The sequence below is a fragment of the Petaurus breviceps genome, unplaced genomic scaffold (assembly GCF_028583685.1).
Source record: "Petaurus breviceps papuanus isolate PSGF00001 unplaced genomic scaffold, PetGlider_PUasm1.0 175, whole genome shotgun sequence".
NCBI lineage: Eukaryota > Metazoa > Chordata > Mammalia > Diprotodontia > Petauridae > Petaurus > Petaurus breviceps.
The window spans coordinates 36,815,190-36,834,218 of record NW_027185764.1 but is presented as its reverse complement, the minus strand read 5'-3'; the positions used below and the strand labels follow the sequence as shown (position 1 = coordinate 36,834,218).

The 19,029-nt window shown below is 36.6% G+C and overlaps 1 pseudogene; it reads right to left on the bottom strand.

Annotated features, from left to right (window-relative positions):
- Positions 1 to 10,921: 10,921 nt before the first annotated feature.
- Positions 10,922 to 12,156, bottom strand: LOC138159181 (KAT8 regulatory NSL complex subunit 2 pseudogene; annotated as a pseudogene).
- Between the last annotated feature and the right edge of the window lie 6,873 nt (positions 12,157 to 19,029).

The window sequence follows — 19,029 nt, the reverse complement described above, 5'->3', positions numbered from 1 at the left end:
ATATTGTCATTAAGTGGAATAGAGGACTTTCAAGCATTCTTAATGAAAAAAACAGAGTTGAATAGAAAATTTGACATTCAGATACAACAAGCAAGAGAAGTTTTAAAAGGTAAACAGGGAAAAGAAATCATAAGCCACTTATTAATGTTGAACTATTAACATTCCTACATGGAAAAACGATCATTGTAACTGATGAAACTTTTCTCAGTATGAAAATAGTGGAAGAATGGAGTGGAAGAATAGGAAGGCAAAAGGGAATGGGTCAATCTTATTCTCATTGAATTTGGCTCAGGGAGGGAATGACATACACACTAAATAGGGTATCTCACCCTACAGGACGATAGGGGGTAAGGGGATGAGAGGAGTGTAGCAGCAAGCACCCCAGTGTCCCCAGGGTAGCTGCCAACACAGGTTCTTAGATCTGCTTTGTTAAAGGAAAACAACTCAAAATTGATTAACAAGCTTACTTTAATCAGTCAAGTATGTATCATTTACCTAGTTCAGGGGGAAAAGGTCAGCACCCCGAACTTCAGAGTATACAGACAGAATTCTCAAGACAGAGAAACAGATCAAGTAGACAGGTTTCCAAACTGTCCAACCATTACATCCATACCAAATCAACATCTGGGTTTTTCAAAGCTGGGGGGCTCTCAACAACAGCTTCTCAGAATCTCATCTTATCAAATTATAGAACACTTCTCAAAGTGAGCCCCAAAACAAAGCCTCAAATCAGGGTTTATATAGCCTTCTCCTGGCTCAGAGAATGTAACAACCTTCTGGACCCACTGGCCAATCAAAAAGTATCTACTGAAAAAAAAGCCTCCTACCCCAGGCTTCACGTGCACTTTAGCCCAGGGGCAGGGAATATCTTAAAAATTTACATTCCCATTACAAGGGGGGATGATGGAAGGGAGGGAAGGCTGGGGAGGAGGGAAGTTGGAAGCACTCACTTTTAAAAAAGGATGGGATCAAAGTAGAGAATAGAAAAAGTGGGAGGTGGGATAGGAGGGAGGGAAATATAGTCAGTCTTTTACAATATATCCTCTAAGTTAATGTTTTGCATTAGCTACACATGTACAACCTATACTGAACTGCTTATCTTCCCAGCAAGGATGGGTGACAAGGGAGGAAGAGAATGAACCTGGAATTCAATGTTTTAAAATCAAATGTTTAAAATTATATATACTATTATTAATACTATTTTACATGTAATTGGGAAAGAAGGTATACAGGCACTGGGGCATAGAGATCCACCATGCCCTACTGGAAAAGTCGAAGGAGGTATGGGAAAAGGTATGGGAGAGAACAGATTGGAGGAGGGGATATCCTGTGGGATTGCTATTTTGGGGTGTTGGGTAGGGGGAAAATGGGGGGAAACTTTGTGACTGAAAATCAGGTAGAAATTAATGATGTAAATCAGAACTTAATAAAACATTTGAAAAATGACAAAAAAAACTTATTTCTACAGTTCTGTTTCACTCTGTTCAATCAATGCAATCACTTTCAGCTTGAAGCCCAAAGAACAGTTTTTATATTTATCCATAATCAAAAAGAAATGTCAAAAATGTTAATGTATTGCTGGCGGATGAGCCAGTTTAGCTAGCATGGGAAGATGTAAGTCTTACCATATCAAGTAACTTACTCATGGTAGTTTCACCTGCCCTCTCTGAACTTGAAAAATCCAACCTCAAAATAAACAACAAAAAAGTTAAGGAGGTAAATAGAATTTTAGAGAGGGTAGGTATGGTAAATCTCTGGAGAAAACTGAATAGGGAAAAAAAGGAATATACCTTCTTCTCAGTGGCACATTGTCACATACACAAAAATTGATCTTGTACTAGTACATAAAAACCTCACAATTCAGTGCAGAAAGGCAGAAATAATAAATGCATCATTCTCAGATCATGACACAGTAAAAATCATATGCAATAAAGGCCCATGGAAAGACAGACTAAAAATTAATTGGAAAATATGAAAATTTAATCCTAAAGAATGAGTGGGTCAAACAAGAAATTATAGAAACAATCAGTAACTTCATTCAAGTGAATGGCAATAGTGAGAAAACATACCAAAATTTGTGGGATGCAGCAAAGGCAGTTCTTAGGTGAAGTTTTATATCCCTGAGTGCATACATGTATAAATTAGAGAAAAGGAGGGTCAATGAATTGGGCATGCAAATGAAAAAGCTAGAAAATAAAACAAATTGAATATCCCCAATTAAATACTAAATTAGAAATACTGAAAACCAAAGGAGAGATTAATATAATTGAAATTAAGAAAACTATTGAATTAATAAAACTAAGATCTGGTTTTATGAAAAAACCAATAAATTGATAGACCCTTAGTCAATATGATAAAAAAAGAAAGAAAAAAAACAAAATTATGGGCATCAAAAAAGAAAAGGATGAACCTACCACCAATAAAGAGGAAATTAAAACAATAATTAGGAATTATTTTGTCCAGTTGTATGCACATAAATTTGACAATCTTAGTGAAATGGATGAATATTTACAAAAATACAAGTTGCCCAGATTAACTGAAGAGGAAGTTACTTAAATAACCCCATCTCAGAAAAAAATAAATTGAACAATTCATCAGTGAACTCCCTAGGAAAAAATCTCCAGGGCCAGATAGATTTACTAGTGAATTCTATCAAATATTTAAATAATAATTGACTCTAATACTCTACAAACTATTTGGGAAAATTAGTGAAGAAGGAGTCCTACCAAATACTTTTTATGACACAAGTATGGTACTGATACCTAAATCAGGAAGAGACAAATTTTCCCTCATGAATATAGATGCAAAAATTTTAAATAAAATATTAGCAAAAAGACTAAAGCAACTTATCACAAGAATAATACACTTTGATCAGGTAGGATTTATTCCAGGAATGCAAGGATCGTTTAATATTAGGAAAACCATCAGTATAATTGATTATATCAACAACAAAACTAGCAAAAACCACATGATTATCTCAATATATGCAGAAAAGGCTTGTGACAAAATACAACATCCATTCCTATTAAAAACACTGGAAAATATAGGAATAAAAGAAGCCTTCCTTAAAATAATAGGTAGCATCTATTTAAAGCCACAAGTATTATATGTAATGGGGAGAAGCTAGAAGCATTTCCAATAAGATCAGGGGTGAAACAAGGATGTCCACTATCACCCCTCTTATTCAATCTGGTACTAGAAATGTTAGCAATAGCAATTAGAGAAGAAAAAGAAACCAAAGGAATCATATTAGGTAAAGCAGACACCAAGTTATAATTTTTTGTAGATGATATGATGATATACTTAGAGAATCAAGTAAAAAACTACTTGAGACAATAAATAAATTTGGCAAAGTTGCAGGATATAAAACAAATCCACAAAAATCCTTGGCATTCCTGTACATTTCTAATGAAATTCAACAGCAAGAGATGGAAAAAGAAATCCCATTTAAAGTTACTGTAGATATTATAAAATATTGCGGCATCCACCTGCTAAAACAAACCCAAGAACTATATGAACAAAACTACAAAACACTTTTCACACAAATAAAGTCAGATCTAACTAATTATGAAGACATCAATTGTTCATGGCTGGGTTGAGTTAATGTAATAAAAATGACAATTTTACCTAAATTGAATTATATATTTAGTGCCATACCAATCAGTTTATCAAAAAACTACCTTATAGAGCTAGAAAAAAATAGTAACAAAATTCATTTGGAAGAACAAAAGGTCCAGAATATCAAGGGAATTCATGAAAAGAAATGCTAGGGATGGTGGACAAGCTATAACAGATTTTAATCTGTACCATAAAGCAGCAGTCCTCAGAACTGCTTGGTAGTGGCTGAGGAATAGAGTAGTGGATCAATGGAATAGTTTGGGTACATGAGACTCAGCAGTCAATGACTATGGTAATGTACTGTTTGATAAACCCAAAGACCCCAGCTTTTGGGATAAGAACTCACTATTTGGCAAAAACAGCTGGGAAAGCTGTAATATAATATGGCAGAATCTGGGCACAGACCATTATCTAGCACCATATACCAAAACCAATTCTAAATGTCTGCATGATCTACGTATAAAGCCTGATATTGTAAGCAATCTGTGAAAGCAAAGAATAGTTTACCTATCAGATTTGTGGAGAGGGGAAGACTTTATGACCAAACAAGAATTAGAGGGCAGTATAAAATGCAAAATGGATAATTTTGATTACATTAAATTGAAAAGCTTCTGTACAAACCAAGCCAAAGTAACCAGGATTAGGAGGGAAGTGGAAAATTTGGAAAGAATTTTTACAACTTCTGTTTCTGATAAAGGACTCATTTCTAAAATATACAGAGAAATGAAACAAATCTATAAGAATACAAGTCATTCCCCAATTGATAAATGGTCAAAGGATACGAACAGGTAGTTTTCAGAGGAAGAAATTGATGTTATTTATAAGCATATGAAAAAATGCTCTAAACCACTATCGATTAGAGAAATGCAAATCAAAAAAACTCTGAGGTACCACATATCACCAGTCTGATTTTCTAAACTGACAAAACAGGAAAATGACAAATGCTGGGGAAGATGTGGGCAAATTGGTACACTAATGCATTGCTGGTGGAGTTGTGAATTGATCCATCCATTCTGAAGAGCAATCTGGAATTATGCCCAAAGGGCTTCATACCCTTTGACCCAGGAATACCACTTCTAGGGTTGTATCCCAAAGAGATCATAGAAGTGGGAAAAGGCCCATATGTACAAAAATATTTATAGCAGCTCTTTTTGTGGTAGCAAAGAACCGGAAATTAAGGGGATGCCCATCAATAGGGAAATGGCTGAACAAGTTATTGTGTATGCATGTTATGGAATACTATTGTGCTATAAGAAATGAGGACCAGGTGGACTTTATATTTACCTGGAGAGGCTTATATGGACTGATGCTGAGTGAGAAGAGTAGAGACAGGAGGAATTTGTACACAATCACAGACACAACGTATTTGTGACAACCAACTTTGATAAACTGGACCCTTCTCAGCAATCCAGAGTCATAAGCCAACCCCAAAAGACTCATGATGGAGAGAGATGTCTACATCCAGAGATGAGTTTGAACCCAGATTGAAGCGAACTACCTGCTCTTTTTCTTTTTCTTGTTTGGATTTGTTTCCTCTTTCCCATTCTTCATTCCATCTGATACAATCCTTCTTTATAACCTGACTAATGCCTAATGTGAATGTATTTGCAGATACTATACTTGATTGTATGCTGCCATGGCGGGTGGATAGGGGGAGGAAGAGAAAAATTTGAAATTCAAGAAATTGTGGTAATAAAACTTAAAGTAAACAAATTAATAAAGGCCACAAAGGAAAAAATAAATTGAGGGGTTTTAACTAGATGGTCTCTGAAATACCTCCTAAAAACAAAAAAGAAATAAAATGACCTGATGATGCCTATTCACTAAGAATTCTAGGCCTGGTCTAGCAATTCGTGAGAGATAAATAGGTATTCATATGCCACTGGTGAATACATTTCTGATCTATTTACTTTTTAAGCAGCATGAGAGACAGAATTATACATGCAACAATTACATGATAAAATTATAAACCAATTTTTGGACTGAAAAAAAAATGATAGCCTTAATAATTAAGTTGGACTAATATGTCTCTTAAGTCTAGGTTACCTATAGATTTAGTGATTGAGAAGACTTTCTCATTTAGTGTAAGACATAGTAAAACAATCATGTGATTACTCTTTTTTAAAGACCTAATTCCCCTTTCTAGTTTTTTAGCTTCTAATAGAAAAGAGGGTTGACCAAAGGCTCGATTCCCCTTTCTGGAAGCTGGAGAAAGGTTCAGCAGAGGCTGTTACTTTCTCCAGTCTTAGTGAAGAAGCTTTTTTTTTTTTGAGCTATAGTCTGAGTTAAGTAATGGAGTCTTCTAAGGAAGAGGGAAGTGACTGATAACTACCAACTAGAAGTTCCTCTTTCCCAGCATATTTTATGGTTACAAACGGCACTACCTGTAAGGAAGGGGCTTCTAGGTAGAATAATTAAAGCCTGGGAGAAGCTAACTCATGAGCTAAACTGCCTTGTCCAATTAAATTATGTTCAAACCAAGGTTTTCTCACGTTTTATTCCTCTTTTATTTTCTAAAAATCTGTTCTGTAAATTACTCCTTGTCTCTGACATTTGAGGAGTCAGGTGATATGATATTATACTCAAATATTAGCTTTGCAAATTAAATCATAGATGGCTCAGTAATTTTGTTCTCAGTTTCCTTTTTATTTCAGATAAATAATTTTGACTTGAAAGAGAAAGGAGAGTAGACAGAGTGGAGAAAGTGGAGAGAAAAAGAGAGCAACTGATAGAGAGACAGAAACAAATAGGGAGACAGACACAGAGATGGACAGGAAGACAGACTGAGATATTTAATATAAATTTGTAGTTATGTCAAGGGTTATTGGTACACAGCTTCCTTCTGTCCTTCCACATTTTGTGATCCACTCATTTATAGCAACACTAATTCAGAATACAATAAAAATCTGATTATCTGGAGACAAAATCCATTATAAAAGTATATGCAGTAAGGAAACACAATTTAAAGAGAATAGGTAACTCCCCAGTGTAAGTGATACCAGTCTTCCAGACAGTGATGAAGCAGTGGAGGGGAAAGAAAAGAGAAAGGATAAATTATCAAGGTCTAAGTAGTGAAAGTCATTAGGAAAATAGTAAAATGTATTCAGGCACATCATTCCTTATGTGGGTCAGTGAGCTAGACAGGCAGACAAGGCTTCAGCTCTTCATGATTATAAGTTCAGGATAGTAGCACCTTTCACTTGCAATGAGTAAGCAGTTGGTGATATTGTCTGACTAAATCACAAGGTCCCTTTACTCTCATGTGAGCCTAAGTGTTCCCAAAGCTCAGCTCACCTGTCCCATAAGGCTTTTATCTTCTATGTCCACTCAATTCTTCTCCTCAGTTAGAAAAATTGGAATTCCCATTATTCCCCTTAATAAAAAGGGCAGTATAACCAAATGTGCAGCTTAACTATAGTTCTTAAAAAGATAAACATTTATTTGAAAAATACTGAGTTTTGAATTCTTTCCCTCCTTTCTGGTCTTACCCTGCCATTGAGAAGTGAACCAATGATATCTCAACTATACATGTGAAATCATACAAAACATGTTTCCATATTAGCCACGTTGCAAAGAAAAAGTAAGAACAATAAAGAGAAATGAAAAAAATTATTTCATAATCTGCACTGGGACTTACTCGATTTTCTCTCTGGAGAAGCATAGCATTTTTCATCAAAAGTCCTTAGGAATTGTGTTGGATCATTATGTTGATAAGAGTAGATAAGTCAAAGTTCATCTACAATCACATGTTGTAATTGTATACAATATTCTCCTGGTTTTGCTCACTTCTTTTTGTGTCAGTTCATATGAGACTTACTAAGTCCTTATGAAACCATCCTGTTTGTCATTTCTTACAGTGCACAATATGTCATCACAATCATATACCACAATTTTTTCAGCCATTCTCAAACTGATGGGCATCTTTTCAATGTCTATCACAAAAAGAACTGATATAATTTTTTCTAATTTTTCTAGGTTCTATTCCTTTTTCTTTGATGTCTTTAGAATAGAGACCTAATATGGGTATTGGTGGGTTAAAGGGTATGCACAGTTTTATAGCCCTTTGGGAATAGTTCCACATTGTTCTGCAAAATGTTTGGATCAGTTTACATCTCCACCAATAGTATATTAGTGTCTCAGTTTTCTTACATCCTCTCGAATATTTCTCATTTTTGTTTTCTGTCATGTTAGTCAAGCTGATAGATGTGAATGGTGTCTGAGAGTTGTTTTAATTTGAATTTCTCTAATCAGTAGTAATCTAGAGTACTTTTTCAAATGACTAAAAATAGTTTTGATTTCTTCTTCTGAAAACTGCCTGTTTATATCCTTTGACCATTTATCATTTGAGGAATGGCTCACATTTATAAATTAAAATTTGTTCTTTATAAATTTGAGAAATTAGGTTTTTATCAGATAAACTTGTTATAACCTCCACCCTCACCTCTGCCCATTTTCTTGCTTTTCTTCTCATCTTGGCTGTATTGTTTTTGTTTGTGCAAAATCTTTTAAATCTAATGTCATCAAAGTTATTTGGGCATAAACTCTTCCCTTATCTCTAGATCTAACTGGTAAAAATGTCCATGTTTCTCTAATTTGCTTATAATATCATCCTATCTGTCCAAATAATGTATCCATTTTGACCTTTTCTTAATATGTGCTGTGAGATGATCTACATCTTGTTTCTGCCAAAATGCTTTCTAGTTTTCCAAACAATTTTTGTCAAATAGTAATTCTTTTCCCCAAAGCTTGGATTTTTTGGTTTATCAAATGCTAGATTACTATGGTATTTACTAATGTGTATTATGCACCTAATTTATTCCATTGATGTATCATCCTATTTCTCATTCAGTACTAGATTGTCTTCATGATTACTATTTTGTAATATAGTTTGAGATTTGGTACTGCTGGGCCACTTTGCTTCATCTATTTTTTTCATTGATTCTCTTGCTATCCTTGAGTTTTTTCCACTATTAGAGTTTTTTGAATCACATTTTTATACATTAAGATTTTCTAGCCATTTGAATATACATGCATAATTTAAAGAGAAGGAAAATATGATACCCTAAAAAGAATAAGCATAACTGTAACAATAAATATTTATACATCACTTTAAGCTTTCAAAAAACTATGTGTGTATATACATATATACATAAAATCATCTCATAAAAAATGTATCCAGTACCACTTATAACAAATATGCTAGTAAAGTAGTTTATAAGATGTCCAAAAAGTCCCAATAAGAGAGTAAATCAAGGTGATAGAAATGACCCTGTGTTCTCAAAATCTACGACAGTGAAGTACAGTATCTGACATGTTTTTCAGAGCTATAACTTTTAGTTTTGGTATCCCATGTCATCTCGTAAAATTGTGTCTGGAGCAAGTAACTATGAACACAAGTATGTTCTCATATCAACTGTGTATTTTGGTGTTGGAAGGGAAAAGACATCATTTTAGTGGGAAAGAGGTTTGGTATACAACTATGCTGGGGAAAGGTCAGATGTACGAAAGGGAAAGAAGAGGAAAAGAAATTTCAGGATGAAATAGAAAGAGATTCCAGGACACTGTGAAACTACTGCTGAGGAGACCATGATCCAGAGAGGATAGGGGGCTGAGAACTCACATGGTTTATATTTTTAAAACCCATCAGATTTCAGTACACTGACATAAAGTCCCAGTGTCCAGTCCTAGTTATGCCTCTGGCTTCTCTCATGCTTGAACAATTTCTGGCTTGTGAGCAAGAGTCTGGTTAGGGCAGAGACTTTCATTATTGAGTAAATCCTTTGACTTTAGTATGCTACTAAATTAAAACAAAATAAAACAAAACAATATACCACCTCTCTCCTCCAGTTCCATATGGGCTCTTTCAATTTCTACAGCAATGGTGGTATAATTGTGGAAGAAGAGGTAAAATGGATTAAAAATCATATAGTTTTTAGAACATGAATAAGCATTTCCTTAACTTTTAATATGATGAACATCAAATGAAAGATTAGACTTTATTGTAGGAATTGACTCTGATCCCTTCTTGAAATTCTGATTATAAAGGAAACAAGAAGAAAAAAAATGAAATTGCAATTAAATTGAAGCATAACTCATAAGTTTTCCCCAGTGAAGGAAATAAAGGCATGGGTACAGCTGCTTTTATCATATGTGCAATTTAAAGTTTTATGAATAGAATTATTATGCAAAGTACTCAAATGGATCCATGATCTTGTTAATTTGTATATTATCTCAAAATAAAATGGATCCTAGCCCATTTGTGGCTTTCTATCCCGAAAGACTCAAAGAGTCCATATATTCACATAAGATTGACATAGGGGGTAGGTGTAGGGAAAGTGATGTATTTTTTTTTTACTTTCTCCTAATACTGTGTTGCTAATACTAGAGTACTTGGGCCATTTAGCTCTTGTTTCTCACTCTTACCACATGACCAGCCTACTTTTTTTCCCTTGTAAATGGCATTCATGACAGATGGCAGATGTATATCTCCATGCTTTCTTTTGTGCCTGGTATTTATTGTCAGAAGTAAGTAAACAAGATTGTCTCTGTCATTATGTCTTTTAGCATATCTTGAATGATTTTGATGTACGGATTAGACATACCTTGTTGGAAAAGAACTGTTAAGGCTACTTGATCAAATGTCTTTTTATAATCAACAAGAAACAAGAACACTTGGATCTTCTTCTTTTTTTATTTTTGAAGGAATGAATAAATCAAATCATTTATTGAGGATACAAAAAAATCAAGACAGACACTACCCTCAAGAAGCCTACATTCTGGTAAAGGAAAAATAATGTACATAAGAAAGTGGTGGCCATAGAAAGGTATTTTGGTTTGGTATAGTGAGTGGAGCCATAGGGGAGGCAAATGATGTCCTTTTATAGAAATAATGGTAGGACTGATTTGATTATTATTCCCAGAACAAGAGGTGGAAAGGAGGGGAGGGAGACACATTTCTCATGGCAAGATGGCCAGAGTATAGGTTGGATGGGATGTAAAGCAAGGTCTGGATTTGGGATCTAGACATGGCTAGATAGGATAGATATAGTGCGCCATGTGCATTAATTCTAGCTGACTCACCAATCAAAACAGCATGGCCCCAGGGCGGTGGTTCCAAAGCTATGAGGATTAAGTCACCCAGGGCATGGTCTCAGGAGGTCCAGTGCTCCAGAGGGAGCAGCAGCAGAAGAGATGGCAAGGAGATGGCCAGGGTGAATGGTCAGATGGGATGTGAAGCATGGTCTAGAGTCTGGGACCACTAGATAATATGGGCCATGTACGTTTCCTTTGACTGACTCACCAATCAGGTTCCAAAGCTGAGTGGATTAAGTCTTTCACTGAACTCCAGAGGTAAACTCTCTGTGGGCTGAAGTTCAGCAGCTCTTAAGTACATATCCATGGGGACAGCTTCCAGTTTATCTGGCATAGGGAGTATCTGCTCAGGTTTATACATCTGAGGTGGCAGCTGGAAATGCAGTGGGCAACAGGGATCCTCTGAGAGGCTGACAGTTTTGTTGCAGCGTACCTCCTCAGAGCCATGACACCACTTAAAGAGAACCTGATTGGTATCCTGACAGATATGATTCAGACAATGCCTGGTCATCTGGAGAGACTGGTTGGAACAACGAATATCGTCAACAAAAGCCAAACACCTCTGATTGGAACGAGTAGTATGTGCCTGTTGGGCAGCGCCATCTGTAGCTAGCATTCTTCGCTCTTTTAATTGTCGGTGTAGCAAGGTCTCCACACCACAGCTTTGGCTGTAGCACCCAAGACATTGCAGCTGCTTCAAACTTTCTCGCTCTTTTGTTAAAAGTCCCTCTGGACCTGTCAAAAGGCTACTAGTACCTAAAGCTTCATGTTCTACCTTGCGATTATATAATGACGTTTCTTCTCTTTCAATAGATGCTGAAGTCGTTTGAATTGGATTGTAAAAGAATCAGTTTTTCACGTATGATCAGGGCCACTTCTTCAGCTGTGTAGAGGCCAGTATGTTTTAACGGGTCTTCTTGATCACTGCCTATTCTATCAGCTTCACTGTCAGGATCAGCTCTCCATATCTGATCCACAGTAATGGGCTCCTGATCCCCATCACTCCAGCTGTCTTCATCTAGAATTCGGCTGGCTTCACTGCGACTACTCTCTGGAGTCGGGGAACCTTGTTCTATCTTACATATGAACTCAGTTGGCACAAAAGTGTTTCACCCATGGGTCCAGCATTGTTTTCTTCATCTGAGTATGAAGTGCCAGGGCATTCCTACGGGCATGTTCTGCACAGAAGGACACACCATCTTTCTTCTCTGGCTTCGAGCCAGCGTTAGGACATCTCTTTCCATTCTTGGTGGATATGTAGCTATATTGCGTGAAAGGAGCATTCCTGTCTTCTAGGATATGCTTAACGCAAAACTCTTGCCCTTCAAGACGAGGCTGAGGGCATGGATGGTGTGTGAAGGAACAAGGCAGGGGCTCCTGGGACCTGGGCACTGGGTTGACGCGTCCCCGATTCGATGACAGGACGTGGACTCGAATTCTGTTCATATCAACACCCTAAGTCGGCCTACCAAGGAAGGGCCCTAGGGACGATTCGTCCTCCAGCCCCCGGAGCCTCACATGAACTACCAGAGCTCAGTTTTTCCTGTGGCTTCCTTTTCTCTAGGGGCCTCCAGGGCCACGCATGCGCGGCGGCTCAGTGACTGCCCTCCCTTTCCCCAGGTCCCTTACATAAGAAAAAAAATGGATCTTCTATTCTTAATATCTCTAATCCAATTGTGTCAAAATAAAGATACCATAAACTATAAAATACTGCTTACAAAGGTCTTCCTATTCCCCTTAGTGTCATAAGTTGCTATGATAAAGCAATTTATCATCAAATTTTCTACGTAATAGTAAATGTCTACTTCCTGCATCATAGATGAAGAACTACACAACACCTCAGAATTTTTATCCTCTTAACTTTTAGAAATGAAGAAATAGTCATAGTAATTTCTTCACTGTCATAAGGATGGAAAGCTTTAGAAGAAAAATTTGAATCCAGGTACATGATCATAGATCTAGAGCTGGAAATGCTAGCTAGGCAAATACTCTCCCTTATTGTAAATATATTGATTCTGGTGGGGAAATCATTGTAATTTCACTTAATGAAAATTATATTTTTTCATAAGATCCATAAAATTAGAGTTGAAAGTCTTTTATAGTCATATACGCTAATACTTTTCATTTTTTTCATTTAATTTAAAAGTTCTTCTTTTAAAAAAATATTTATTTACTTGTAGTTTACAACATTCAGTTCCACAATACCTTGAGTTTCAAATTGTCTCCACCTCCCTTTCCTCCCCCATCTTTCCATGGCAATGAAATATAGGTTCTACAAATACCTTCATATTAAACATTAGTCTAGTTGTAAAGCAGGATTATAACCAACGGAGTGAAAAATGAGAAAGAAGGGACAAAACAAAACAAAACACAAAAGAGAGAGAACAAGTAGTTTGCTTCCATCTGCATTCAGACCCTGTAGTTCTTTCTCTGAGTGTGGATATCCCTTTCCATCATGAGTCTTTTGTCTTCTAACCTTGTATTGCTGAGAAGAGCCCAGTCTATCAGTTAGTTGTCACATGTTCAATGTGTCTGTAATAGTGTACAAAGTTCTGATTCTGCTCTCATCATTCAGCATCAGTTTCTGTAAATCTCTCCAGGTTATTGTGAAGTCCATCTGCTCCTCATTTCTTATAGTACAATAGCATTCCATAACATTCATATACCACAACGTGTTTAGCCATTCCCCAATCCCTTTTCATTTTATAGAAAGTAAAATTAAGGCCAAGAAAGACTGAAATACTTTACAAAACGTACAAAGGTAGAATTTATCAATGACAGGGTTTGAACTCAGGTTCTTTGACTGCAGAGCCAGTAGGTGTTTTTTTTTTTTAATCTACCAAACAGCATTCAATATGTCTGCTTCTTGGAAAGCAGACTGGCTCTGTTGGTATCTAAAAACCATCTGTCATCTGTCATCTATAAACATTAACTTAACCATTGATATTCTCTATACCCAATGCAATGGTTGAAATATTACTAGAAGAAATTAATAATTTCAATCTTGACAGTCTCACTATAAATTAAACCAGAGGACAAAAGGAGACTTAAGCTAAATGGAAATACAGCTCACGAGTTCTCCCCAGAGTGGAAAATAAAGGAATTGCTTTTATCATGTGTCTATGATTGAAGATTATTAGCCAAATTGATTCATGAAACAGTAAAAAATAGAGGAAAGAAAATGTAGTTTACAAAAGGTTAGCAAGAAAGTCAGTTAAGTCAGATAATTCACAAGGGCATTTAAAAATAAAACCATAAGGGCATCAAACAAACAAAAATTGAAATTATTTACTAAAAATGTATAATGAATTATTTTTCCATATTCATGGCTATTTCTTATTGAATCCAGGATAGAGCTATGCCTTGCTTTTCTAAAATAAGGAGGCATAGAGGCTAGGAGCAACCATTGACTGAAACCCCAGGGTTGTGGACCTGTACCAGCCATTGGTCTTTCCCTTGCCCAGAGTCAGTTCTAGGGAAGCTCGACTCTACTTACAGAAAATAGACCCCCTCCCCCATTCTCACATTCATTGGCTTATCACTCCTACTCAAGCTAGTTGTTAAATAATTTGTAATTATGTCTCTTAAACCCCCAGAAAAAAGTATAATTAAATTGGCTTTAGGGTAGGTGAGTTCTTCCCAAGTAGAAAGAAATAATCATAAAAGAATCATAGTGTGCATTAACAGAATGATTTAAACAGGATTCAGTGCAACTTTTAGCTTGGTGCCAGCCCACTCCTGATGTCGATTACATACTCCTTCTTTGATGCTTCTTTAGTGATGCTGGGGGAGAAGAAGCTATCTGCCATTGCCTTACAATTTTGATTTTTCATTGCTCAGAAGGCAGATTCTAGATTAGGAAAGCCCACCTATGTGACTGACTCCATGACTGTCATGGGGAGTGGTAGTCTCAACCATCAGTATATCCGGGTAGAGATATGAGATCTTAAAATTGTACAAAGAATATTGGCAAAGAGGTGAATGACCAGAAGAGTCGGTGAGTCATTATATGTGATCACGTGTGTGTTCCTTTGGTAGCCATGCTATGTCAAAGCGTCCAGAAAATGTTGGGTGGAATCTCTATGGATGAATTAGGGGAGGACATGGACTAGAGGCATAGTATGTGAATACATGGATATTTTTTTTTTGCGTTTTGGAGGTGGGAAGGTAGGGCAATTGGGGTTAAATGACTTGCCCAAGGTCACATGGCTAGTTTTTGTGTTAAGTGTCTGAGGTCGAATTTGAACTCAGGTCTTCTTGACTCCAGGGCCAGTGCTCTATTCACTGCACCATTTAGCCACCCCACATGGATACATTTTCTATCTGCCTTCTAGAATAGAGTATTAATATCTTTGATATCACAAATGCACCAAAACATTAAAAAAAAAAAAAGGTTTGCATGACACACCCCAAGAGGTAAACAATCCCACACATTGTTTCCTCGCATGTTTTATTTTTTGTAGCTGATTATCATTAGTGTGTTCTATCACTAATGAACTGCTTTGGAATTTGGTCAAATATGTGATAGTAAGAAATATAGGATAGTGAAAGAGTGGAGTATTTTGGAGGTGGGAAGATCTGGGTTAGTATCCCACAAAAACCTGGTAGAGACCAGAGAATTCATCTGATTGAAGCACTTCATTTTACAGATGAGGAAACTAAAATTTTTAAAGCGCATTGACTTCAAGGTAATAGAAAACTGGTAGCAATGTCAAGATCGAAAAGTAGGCATCATATCACAATTCATTGATTTTTTTTTACTATCTATAAAGTGTTTAGTTAAAAAAATCATACTAAATTCATATACACACACAAATCTCAACTTACTTTAAGGAGGAAAAAGAAATAAATCTCTAAATGACATTTTAATTGTTTTACTGCTGTTTGTTGCTGGAGAACATTGGATTTCTCTAGTGATAAGGAATGTTTTTATATTTGTAGTTTACCAAATCAAGAGATAATTTTTATTACTTTGTACTTAATTTAAAATTATTTGGAGTCTTTCATAAAAAGGTGAAGTATGATAGAAATATTCAATTTGCAAATAATTGAATCGTTCTGAGAGAAACACTTTATTTTGACATTGTTTTCTTTTGAAACATCTGTAATTTTATCATTATGATAACTGTAACTCTTCACCTTGAGCCCCCATTAGTAGATTAACTGACTTCCCTAAATTAGTATGTCAGAGGTGGCATTTGGACCGAGATCTTCATTAAAAAAGGTTGGTCCATTTGGTCATATTTGCTGTATCTGATATTGGTAATACAGCTCACTTTCTCCATGGATACCTAATATTACTAATTAGTAAAACATTGACCATTTCCATATCTTGACATGTCACCTGCCAGTCACCATGTGGCTTCATAATCTTCCTTCTGGAAGGCATTTCGCTAAAGTAAACTTTGCTCATTGGTTTAGTAGCATTTTTTTTTTGGTCCTCCCTTCCTGTCATCTGTTGCTCCTTGCTTCTCTCTTTGCTCTAGCTGTCCTGATGAGGAAGCAAACAAGCCCAGGGCCAGAGCCATAAAGCCTCTGAGAAAAGGAAACAAAAGAAAAAAAATCAGCTGCTATTTAAACCTGTCTTTCTGGAAGGCACAAGCTATCAATTGTGAGTCCATCCTGCAGTTCTGGCAGTAGGAGAAGAAAAAATCTGGAGATTTGCAGAAGTCCTTATTCGTTACTGCCATTTCTTAAAGAGATATCACCCCTTTGCTATCAGTGAAAGAACATTATTGTTGAATTTTAGAGCCAAAAGGAGCCTTAAAGATAATGTGGTCCAACTCCCACCAGTTCCAGATGAGGAAACGGTGATTTATAAAGGTTAAGTGCCTTACTTTAGGTCACATAGCTATTTAGTATTGAGCTGGGACTAGAACATAGGTCTCCTGGTACCTAAGCCATCACTCTTTCAACAAGACCATACTTTCTCTTTGCAGTTCCACTATTTTCAGCACCTATAATAAAGATGTCTAGAAAGAGGTCAGTAAGTACAAAATATTGCTACAAGCAGAAGAGTTATTCTAAGCTACTATGATTTATCTTTTTTTTTTGTTTAAAAGCCCAGAGTGTTCTTCTAGCAAAATGAGACTTATCCTGCAACCAGAAAATAGTATGCCATAACCAACCTTAGAAGACTGTAAGATAAAGTTCTTCTCATACTTTTAGCAAGAAAGTTTTTGCATCAAATGACTTGATTAAGTATCTGGTATTCATGATACACAAAGGTAATAACAAACCCATAAGACCTTGGTCTTATTCTCATTCTCAATGGATGAGTAGTCAAAGGACATGAATGAAGATGTCTCAAGAGAAGACATATAAACTTAACCATTTGAAAGTTTACTCCAAGTCTTTAATAGGAAAAAGTACAAATCAAAACTACTCAGGACCTTTATCTCACATGTATCAAACTATAAAGATAACAAATATGGAAATAGTTATTTTTGAAGGAGCTACTAATTGCCTCTAGAATGAAATATGAACTCCTCCATTATTTAAAACCATTCAAGGGGGGTTGGAGCCAAGATGAAGGAGTAGAAGCACAAACTTGGCATGGGATCCAGCTCCAAACAATTCCAATATCTGTAAAAAATGACTCTAAAAAAATTTTAAAGCTACAGAAACCACAAAGTGACAGAGAGAAACAAATCTCCCACTGAAGACAGCCAGCAGGCCAACAGGAAATGTCTATTACAGCACACTGGGAGCTGGTTGCAGCCCCGCAAGAGCCGCACAGTGCCAGCCCCTTGGCATCCCCCACCAGGTTCTGCCAGAGCAGACTTCAGGAGAGTGAATAACCAGCAGGTGCAGTGGCTTCCAGACTTCTCAATGCATAAATGCCAAAGACAAAGTAAAAGGTCAGTATGGACCTTTGTTGGAACAGGGGTGGGAGGGGGACCTTCAGAGCATTGTCCAGATGCTGGCCTTGGAATGAGAAACAACAGAGTCATGGCAGCTGTGCTGCATAGCTGCCTCAGGAGCCCCTGGCCTGCAGATTGTAGGGAAACCAAGCAACCATTCAAAGGGTAATTGATCTTGCTTTAACCTGCTTGGATCTGGATCATGGTCTTGGTGGTGGTCCTGGCATGTGTGACCAGTGAGCTAGAGCTTGTGGGGGCTGTAGAGAAGGCACCATCCTGATAGCTCCAGCAGCTGTGAAAACCCCAGCAATTAGGGACAAAGCTCTCTCCATTCTGGAAGCAGAGTGGTATTGTGACAAAGAGCTCAAAAATCAAGTAATTAAATGGCAAGATGAGCAAGCACAGGAAGCACAAACAGATGATAGAATCTTTTTGAAGGGATAAAAAGAACCAAGGTATGGAGTGGGAGGAAGACAATGAAGTCAGAACTTCTACATCAAAAGTGTCCAAGAAAAAATGAATTGCTTACAGGATATGGAGGAGCTCAAGAAGGATTTTGAAAATCAAGTAAGAGAAATGGAAGAAAAATTGAGAAATAAAATGAAAATGATGCAGGAAATTCATGAAAAGTAAGTCAACAGCCAGTTAAAGGAAATCCAAAAATACAATGAAGAAAATAACACCTTAAAAAAATGGACTGACTCAAATGGCAAAAGAGACCCGAAAAGCTGATGAGGAAAAGAATGCCTTAAAAAGATGAATGTTACAGATGGAAAAGAAATTTCAAATATTTACTGAAGAGGATAACTCCTTCAAAATTAGATTGGAGCAATTGGAAGCTAATGACTTTATGAGAAATCAAGATACTATAAAACAGATCCAAACAAATGAAAAAGAAGACAATGTGAAATATATCATTGGAAAAGGCACTGACCTGGAAAATAGATCCAGGGCAGAGATTTTTAAAATTATTGGACTACCTGAATTCCATGAACAAAAAAAAAAAAAGATACTAGACACCACCTTTCAAGAAATTATCAAGCAAAATTGCCCTGATATTCTAGAAGCAGAGAGCAAAATATAAATTGAAAGATGTAGCAGCAAGCACCCCAAGCGTCCTCAGGGTTGCTTCCACCACAGGTTCTTGGATCTGCTTTGATAAAGGAAAGCAACTCAAAATGAGTTAACAAGCTTACTTTAATCAGTCAGACATATATCATTTGCCTTGTTCAGGGGAAAAGGTAAGCACCCCGAACTTCAAATTACACAGACAGAATTCTCAAGACAGAAACAGATCTAGTAGACAGATTTCAAACTGTCCAACCATTACATCCATACCCAGTCAATATCTGGGTTTCCACATCGGGGTTTTTCAAAGCCGGGGGGGGGGGTGGCCCTGGACAACGGCTTCCCAGAATACAGATCAAATCACAGAACCCTTCTCAAAGTGAGCCCC